This window comes from Eptesicus fuscus, chromosome 3, assembly GCF_027574615.1.
Source record: "Eptesicus fuscus isolate TK198812 chromosome 3, DD_ASM_mEF_20220401, whole genome shotgun sequence".
NCBI classification, from domain to species: Eukaryota; Metazoa; Chordata; class Mammalia; order Chiroptera; family Vespertilionidae; genus Eptesicus; species Eptesicus fuscus.
This window is the reverse complement of record NC_072475.1, coordinates 72,691,194-72,700,863: the sequence shown is the minus strand read 5'-3', so window position 1 is coordinate 72,700,863 and position 9,670 is coordinate 72,691,194. Positions and strand designations below refer to the sequence as shown.

Below are 9,670 nucleotides of genomic sequence, written 5' to 3'. Positions count from 1 at the left end.
GCAATAATTCAAAAGAATAGTAGCCATCATCTCTTGGAGGCAAAAATGAATTAGCAAAAGTAAACTCTCTCAGTAAGAACTTCCAACATGTGATATCAAGGATGTGGTGATCTTTGGCAAAGAGTTAGAGTTGAAATAGGAGCTGAAGCTGACCTGAATTTACTAGAAAGAAGAAATCAGAGTACTGGGTGTTCCCATATTCCAGAGCAGAAAAATTATGAAGGCAATAAATTATGATAAAATGTGTAGTTCCGGTTCAAGCACATAAAAGCATAAAAAATTACCAAATTGAGTGAGTTTATGATTCATCCAGGACAGTCTTCATTCTCTAAAAGTGGTAGCTTGTAAATGCATACAGTTGAGCTGAAAAAGAAAGGAAAGGTCTGTCCCTAAGATTGTGCATGGTAAATTTATTTCAAGTAAGGAAAATGGCCTTATGGTAAAATTACTCTCCAGTGCAGGGTTTTGTGTCTCAACAAATATTTTTAGTTTAAAAAAAAACCTGTAAATCTGTTAGTAAAACCAGAGTATACAAAATATACAAACATTATGTTATAGATTTCATGTCATAGGTATAATGTCAAGGCATGGAAAAGGAAAGAAGGAAAGAGAGGAGGGGAAGGAGAGGAAGATAGGGATTGGGCGAGGAAGAAAGAGTTATTCATAAGTTCTCCAGTGCTCCCCTAATTTCTAAATTAAATTCAAAATAAAACCTTCCAAAATAAAGAAATTTAGGCCAACATGATTATTCAGAAAAATGAAACAGTCTCTATTATAGAGTCAGCTTATTATTTTGTCTAAGTTTAATTCTACGGCTAAGAAGTGTGACCACAGAGGACATAAGCTTGAAATGAAAATAATGCATTTATTAGACGTATAAAGGTGAAGCACATCACAGCAAAAGAAGATGACATTGCTGAAAGGAGTAACTTTGAAGTGATAAGGAGAAATGAACAGGGAGGAGAAGTAAAGAATTGGAAGAAATGGAGCAGGAAGAACACTGTTTCATGTAAATTAAAATTAAATGTAAAAGGATGACAGGAGCTCTGATCTTGTCAGGCTGAGGTATCTGGATGGCAGACAGTAATATGAGAATTATAAGTAATTTGCAAACCACAGGTCTGCAAGCATGCATATTTCCCTCTTTATGATTGTTAATCGAGGTGTGTGTGTGTGTGTGTGTGTGTGTGTGTGCGTGTGTGCGCGCGCGTGCGTGTTTTCATGGAGAAAAACAAATTCAAAAATATCAGTTTCATAAATCCCTGCCAAAATCACGAACAGTTTGGTTCCTGCCAATGAAAGACAGCCCCAGGCAAACCACAGGTGCGATCAGGCAAGAGATTCATTGTTTTTGATGGTGCCTCCATTTGGTAACAGCCTTCCTGGCCTCTGTCTTTCAGACATAATGCGACTGCCCCTCTTCTAGGTTGTCTCTCTGATTTAGTTATTGTACCCTGTGCCTTCCCTTGACCAGGGCCCAGGCCCTGGGCCTGCACTTGCCATGCTGCAGTCCTTCGTTAGGTCTCCATTGACAATGATCCGTACCTATCATCTCTCCTCTAATAGTTAACACATAGTACATGCTGCATGCCAGGCATTTGTGCGTATATTAATCCAGTTAAAATATTTTATCCTGAAAACCGCCCTATAAGGTTGATACTATTAAGACCTCACTTTACAGATGAAGAACCTGAGCCCAGAGACAATAATGACTTGGCCAAGTCACTGAGGGAGACCAAAGTTTTGCCACCCCAAAATGTGCCTTTTGGGTTATTAATTTTAAGGGGTTATTAAGAAACAAAAGACTCCAAAGGAACCTTTGACTCTCCCCTTCCTGACTAAAGGAATTAAGATAGAAAAAACTGCTTCAGGAAGGGAATCTGATTATAATCATCCTAGTGTATTCATTTTAGCACATGAATTAGCCCATAGGTGACAGGACAGGAAAAATCTTACAAAGCCTATTTCCCCCTGTTCCTTTGTTTCTGGATGGTCTGGCAAGAATTTGTTTACCACATGTTTGCACTTTCTCTAAGTGTTGTTGGAAGGAATAATAGAAATAATAGAAAAGAGCATAATATTTGGCCAAGACCTACCTGAGGGATGAGGAGTCAGCCACACAATGGGCACCTGGGGGAGCATTCCAAGAAGGAAGAGCATGGGCAAGGCCCTGAGGTAAGGAAAAAGCTACCCCTTTCTAGGAACTTATAGGGCAGTGTGTGACTAGAGCAAGGAAGATAAGAAGAAAAATGAGACTTGATTAGAAAAGAGTAAATTAGAATCTGCCAAACATCACAGTCAATGTAGAGAATTTTCATTTTGTACAAAGTGCAATGGAAAGCCATTAACAAAGTTTGTTTGTTTTTTTTAAATAATTTTTATTTTTAATTACAGTTGTACAACCCAGTGATTGTTATCATCATAACTAGCTGGTCAATATGAATAACAGAAAGAGAGCAAAGGGGAGACCAGACAGTATAAGCATGGTCATCTGGGCAGCTTCACCAGGAAGCTGCAGTTTCACACTCCCCAGGGAACCACCAGTCCATTTCCTGCAAATTACCAGGGGAAGGAATCCAACAAAGGGGGAGGTAGGGGCATGCACAGTGAAGTTGGGATGATGTAGGGAAGGTGCCTATCAGTCTAACCTGGGAAAAAGATAATTGGCTAGTAGGGGTAGAGCCACTGCAAGCATGCAAAATCCTGGAGGGTTAATTGGAAAAAACTCCCAGTTATAATCTCCAGACAAAGAATTCCTCTCTCTTGCTTAGTCCCTGCCTCCTTGCACTCTCTTGCTCCATAGCCAGCACTTGCCCATATGCTAGCCCACCATGTGGCCTTAAGCAGCCTCATGGCCCATGGCCTTACAGACCCCACACACAATGGACTGCAGATGGGAACACAAGCTAAGTTAGCCACAGGCTGGAGTGGACTGTGCTTTAATATGGAGTGGAGACTCAAGGCAGTGACTTTAATTCTTGGCCTTCTGAGGACAAGATTGGACTTATTTCGGGGCCAAATGGAAGAAGATGGGGCTTTGGAAAGAAACCCCCTCAATTTTACATCATCAATAAAGCTTTCCACAATACCTCATCTTCCCGAAGGAGCCTCAGGAAATTCTTTTTCCAGCAGCACCCCCAAGAACTCCACCTCCACTGATGACAGAAGGCACCCCACTGATAACAATTAGCTATTGTATAACTTACTAAGTAATCACTCTGATAAATCTAGTACCTGTTTGGCATCCTAGTTATTATAATACTATCTATATTCTCTATGCTATACTTGACATCCTCATGATTATTCTGTAACTACCAATTTGTACTTATTAAGCCCTTCACCTTTTTCACCCATCCCCCTAACCTCCCTCCCATCTGACAACTGTCATAATGTTCTCTGTATCTATGAGTCTGTTTCTGTTCTGCTTGTCTGAAGCTACAGGAGGATATGTTCATATTTTTTTTTTGTTTTTAAAAACTCTGTCTGCTTTGTGGAAAATGTATTGGAGAAAAAAGGTAAATACGGAAAGATAAAGAAGTCTGTTGTAATAGAACCATCTAGAAGTGGTGGTGGTTATATGGTCATACTGGAGATGAACAATAGTCATACTCAGGATATATTTTAGAAGCTGAGCTGACAAGATTTGGTATTAGAGTGAATGCAGAGAATGGATGAAAGGCAGGACTTACTTACGGATAACTCCCATAGTGTATGGGGTGCCAATTTCTGAAATAGGAAAGACTGGAAGAGAAACAGTTGAAATCGAGAGTTCAGTTTTAAATGTGTTATATGTACTTGGTCTTAAGTCTCCAACTTAGTATATAATCAACAAATAACTTGACTACCTCCAGAGTGGGAGATAACAATAGAACCCTCAGAAGTATTTGGGAATCTGGGAGAAAGGGAGATATATTCTCTTCTTAGGTGGGTTTTTGAAGAGGGACTAAGTGCTAGAACTCCAAGCACTATGCAGTGTCCCAGGTATTGCTGAACTAGAACAACATTGGTTTCTGTTGCAAAGAACCTGAGACAGTCAAAGGGAAGGCAGACAGCCAGGAATGGCATGGAAGAGAAGCCCCATGTCCCTAGACCCCAGAGTAATACAGAGCAGCTGAAAGGGGAGACTTGAAGTATCTACGGTTGTGACAAGGCTCCCCCCTGCAGCAGAGAATTTTGCAGCCAGCCACCAGATGATAACACTGACACCAATGATGGCAGCGGTGAGCGACAGCCAGGACAAGTGACACCCCAATTTGTGGATGTCTGGATGAGAGAAAGGACAGCTTGGACCTGATGCCTCATTCTGACTCCAGAACATTGATACTTCTTTGAGGAGAAAGCAGGAAAAGAGGAGGAAAAGTTGGAATTAACTCAGTGAATATATAAAACCATAAAGAAAGCATGAAGGTGACTGAGTTTATCTGGAAACTATCATAATTACATGTTTTGCCTTTGGGCAGAATGTGGATTGTTGAGTTTTGAAAAGTCGCTATTTCTTTAAACACCTAAGTAAATTTATTTGGAAAATGTCACTGACAACAGTAAAAACGCGTCAGCCTTTATCCTTCAGTTGCCTCCACAATCTCTTGGGAGTTTCTGGGAGGTGTTTCACATGGATTCATGAATGACTACCATCGCTGAAGAGTTTATTCAAGGGCTACCCTGGTTGCATTAATAGGGTTGGATCCTCTATGAAGGGATCTCAGAGTAGGGCTGCTTGAACCTCAATATCCTACACTGACTTGAGTCCAATAGCTTTTCACTTAGTATTCTTCAAATCTCCTCTTTGCTAAACACATCCACATCCACCCCAGGACTCCGACATGTGTTTAATAGGAGTTATGTTGAGAGAGAAATGTAAAAAACAGGTCATGGGTGTTGGAGATTCTTGGGGATGGAAACTGAAATGGAGGCACAGAGCACTGGGGATGAGGATGGTTTCACCCAGGTCACCCACAAGGATAGTCAGAGGTCGAAGGAAGGGCAGGCTGAGGAGCTGTCCAAGTGGGGGAGGGCAGATGTGGGCTGCATGTACTCAGAGAAGGCCCCACTCCAAGGGGCCTGTCTTCCCACCCCTCTCAAGGCACAGGTTCCTGGATGGGAAAGAAGAAACAAGGAAAATTCCAGTCCCAGCTACCTGATCCACACCATTAAAAGACAACTGGTTGGTCCTGGATAGGTGACTTAGAGCATCCTCCATATACCTAAGGGTTTGGGGTTTGATTCCCCATCAGGACACATAACCTAGGTTGCAGGTCCTATCCCCAGTCGGGGCATGTACTAAAGGCAACCAATAAATGTTTCTCTCTCCTTCATTCTCTCTCTCTCTCTCTCTCTCTCTCTCTCTCTCTGTGTGTGTGTGTGTGTGTGTGTGTGTGTGTGTGTGTGTGTGTCTTCCTCTCTCTAAAAACAATCAATAAAAAATATATCCTTCAGTGAGGAATTAAAAAAAGAAAGAACTGCTTGAAAATATTCCTATTGAAGAACATTTGAAACTTCATATATGCTTAACTTGAAATCCAGGAATGTAGAAATCAAAACTTGTAAAGAACCCAAAAGGATATTAGCGCTCTGACAAAAGCCTTTATTCTCGGGTTTCAGGTGGAGGGCACCCTTGCCCTCATTAGGTTGGATGATCTCTTCTTAGAGTCTTTTGAAATTACACATGTGAAGCCCCTAAGGGACACCACCCATCAAGGGCAACAGGAAGAATTGCTGGCAAAGAAGAAGAAGAAACTAAATTCACCATAAAGAATGTGACACATATGCAGGGATACTTTCAGCCAATGTGAAAGTTCACATCCCTGGCTCTTTCCAAAACATCAAGATGGCAAGAACTCCCATTTGCAACTTCCTCCTGGGAATCCTCCATCAAAGATTTATGGCAATATTTGGGCTGTGGCTGGTAGAGCAGCAGATCGATTCTGATTGCAAATCAGAGACCTTTTTCTCTTATCTTTGGACTCTAGAGAAAAAGAGTTTACCCTCTGCAGGTGGTCACAAAAAACCATGTGAAGAATTTCTAGTCACTTTAAACCTCAGTTTATTCTTTAGTTCTCAGCCAGAAGCATAAACAGAAGAGTTTGATAGTAATCATTGAACAGCTTTGAGGATAATTTAAGTATCAAAATTTAGTACCATTATTATACTTAAACATGAATTATAATTTATTTTTCATTTTAAATTACATGTAGCAGGTTAGCATAGTTTCTAATTCTCTCATTTGCAGGGAAAATTCTTATTTTTCTGTATGAATTTTTAAGTTGTTTACTTATAAACTTATAAACATTTCTTCTGTATGAGTTATAATTAAAGAATTATCTCAGAAATAATCATTTCAGGAATCATTAGCTCTCTGAATCATGACCTCTAATACTGGGTGCTATGTGACTATTTTAAAATCAGGTCATAAGCAGCAGTTTGGCTACACTGTGTGAACCAAAAAGACCAATATTTGTACCTGTTTGGCCACTTATAAGATTAAACTTAAAGACCTATATCACAAGGTTGACATGTGGAAAAAAAGAAACAGATCATAGGTTCCTCCACTCAAACAATGTCTTCATTAATAGATCAAAATTAAATTCCCTTGAGAATAAATGTTCTCCCAAAGAAGACTCTTGGTCCTCCTGGAGAGACATTTCTGGCAAACCTGCCAATTTACCATTCCAGGCATTCTCAAACTACGGCCCGCAGGCCACATGCGGGTGTTTTTGCCATTTTGTTTTTTTACTTCAAAATAAGATACGTGCAGTGTGCATAGGAATCTGTTCATAGTTTTTTTTTTAAAACTATAGTCCGGCCCTCCAACAGTCTGAGGGACAGTGAACTGGCCCCCTGTTTAAAAAGTTTGAGGACCCCTGATTTATACTCATCTTTTTAAGTCTCACTTTGACACAAGCTAGAACGCCACCTGCACAAATAAGTGACATATGCCTTTGAAATTCTAGGCCAGGTGGGAAGCAGATCAGCACCTGGCTAGGCCATTTGGAAAAGAATTTTGCTGTAGCTAGGTTTTTATGGTAACTCTCATATCACAGAGTTTGAATGGAAGTCACTAAAGCCATTATGAAGGCTACCTTGGCCAGCAGTAGCATGCTTGTGTAACCAGGTCTGTTGACTCTTGAATAAGCAGATGAGATCTACACTTATTTTCTCCTCTTCCTCCTCTGTCTTAGTCTGTTCAGATTGCTACAATAAACTACCATAGACCTGGCTGAGTGGTGCCGTAGGTTAGAGTGTCATCTGGTACACCAAAAAGGTGGTGGGTTCAATTCCCCGTCAGGGTTACATAGATTGTGGGTTTATCCCAGTGGGGGCACATACAGAAGGCAACTGATCATGTTTCTCTTTCTCTCTCTCTCTCTCTCTCTCTCTCTCTCTGCCCTTCCCTTCCTGTCTTCCTCTCTCTGTAAAATCAATAAACATGTTCTCAGATGAGAATAAATAAACAAATAAATAAACTACCATAGATAGCTTATAAACAGCAGACATTTATTTCTCTCAGTTGCCAGCATAGTCGAGTTCTGGTGAGGAGACAGCTGACTCTTCATTATATCTGTACATGGTGAAATAGAGAGAAAGCTGGTGCTCTCATGGCTTTTGAAAGGGCATTAGTCCCATTCATTAGGGTTCTACCCTTATGATGTCATCTAGTCCTAATTACCTCCCAACTGCTCCACCTGCTAATACCATCAAATAACAAGGGGATGGAGTTCAACATCTGAATTTGAGGGAATGCAAGCATTCAGTCCATAACATCCTCTTTTTCTCCTCCTTCTTTGCCACTTACTCTTTAAGGTAGAATTTATGTGGCAGCTTAAAAATCACTTTCTGATTCATTCACACACACAAGAAAAAAAATTATGGAGGGCCTATTACGTGCCTAGCCCTGGTTCTAGTTTTCTGATAAAATATCAGAAAAGAAAGTGAATGAGGTCATTGAGTTGATATTCTAAAAGCAAGAAGGGGAGCTTTGGGGATGGGAAAGGGAGAGACAGTGCGTGTGTAATAGACAGCACAAAAATAGGTAGCCCAGGTCCATCTGATGGAGAACACATGAAGAAGAACCATATAATAGTTCTGCTTGTAGTCTTAGCATAATTTAACTTCAAAATTGAAATTGTCATTTTGCCAGAGTCAATTATTGGCATCATTCTACCCTCTGCAACCTTAGGCGGTTTGATTCATGTCACATTGCAATATCAGGAGCAGTTATTTATTTTTAACGCTATTTAAACTGGCCACTGCCACGACATGACTTTAAAGGTATGGTATTGGAGCAGTACAGTGGGGTAGAAAGGGCACACGCTTCAAAGTCAGGGAGGTGAGAGTTCCAACCCTGATCTGCGTCATGCTAGCTCTGTGCCCTTTAGAAAGTCACTTAACCTCATGAAACCTTGTCTTACCATCCACACTGTGAGAATAGAAACATTTAACTCAAACTTTTGTTATGCATATCAAAATATTGATAAAATTAAATAATAAATCTTTACTCAGTTTGATTAAGGAGTCATGGAAGTATAAATCGGGAGTCATTTTACAGTTTCCCCAAACAATACCTATCAAATGTCCCCCTTGATCTCCATTTCACCTAAGTACAAGCGCCTTAAAGATCTCTCCGCCCACCCTTATAATATTTCTTCAGTTTTGGCTAAGATTATCTTATATCTTACATTTCACCCTTTTCCACAAAAGCAGGACACACTACTGCCTGGAAGTGTTGGGGGTGGGGAGGAAGGGATGTGGTCTCCAGAGGCAGCATATCTAGATTTCAGTGGCAGTGAGAGGAGGTGGGGAGACATCTGATCACTCGAATGACCACAATGTCTGGTGGAAAATCCACCATTCTCTTTCTTTTAGTTGTTGCTATTTTTCTGTTGGACACTGGTTGCTTTTCAATTCTACCTTTGAAAGAGATATCAAGTGTTGGCTCCTTGTAGGATCTTAGGAGGGTACTTTGGGTCTCCCTCTACATGGTCCCTTGGCTGGGAGACCAGGCTAAAGCCAAGTCTGATACTTCCCACCTCAACATCAGCTCAACATTAGTGCTCTCACCCAGAACGGTAATGGTACTTGCAACACAGCCTAAGTTACAGCCACAGATAGTGGTGTTTTCCAACACATAGGAAACTCACATGTCCTTATTAAGTATAGGAAATAGGACTGAACCTCTGTCACTCCACTCACATCTGTTATCTCTCTCCTAGTTTTAAAAATATGTTTTTGTTGATTTCAGAGAGGAAGGGAGGGGGAAAGAGATAGAAACATCTATGATGAGAGAGAATCGTCGGTTGGTTGCTTCCTATATGCCCCCTACTGGGGATTGAGCCTGCAACCCAGGCATATGCCCTGACAGGGAATCAAACTGTGACCTTCTGGTTCATGGGTCAATGCTTAACCACTGAGCAACACTGACCAGGCTCTCGCCTGCTTCTTTATTCAATCCCAGAACTACCAGGCAATATGCTGGCTCAATGGCTCAGCAGGTTTCAGGAAGGAGGGCATCAGTTGTAGATCTCATAGAGAGGAAAGAACTCAGGCATTCACTGATAACACCCACCCAGCATATCGATTTCAAAGCCTCCCAGGGCATTCCATTTAAATTAATGCCAAAATCTTTATCAGAAGGATCTCTAATCACTGCAAAATTTGACCCACACCACCACTC

General features: G+C 40.9%; 1 pseudogene; it reads left to right on the top strand.

Annotated features, from left to right (window-relative positions):
* The first annotated feature begins 4,822 nt into the window (after positions 1 to 4,822).
* On the top strand, positions 4,823 to 5,928 carry LOC103301230 (RNA-binding protein PNO1-like; annotated as a pseudogene).
* Positions 5,929 to 9,670: the final 3,742 nt, after the last annotated feature.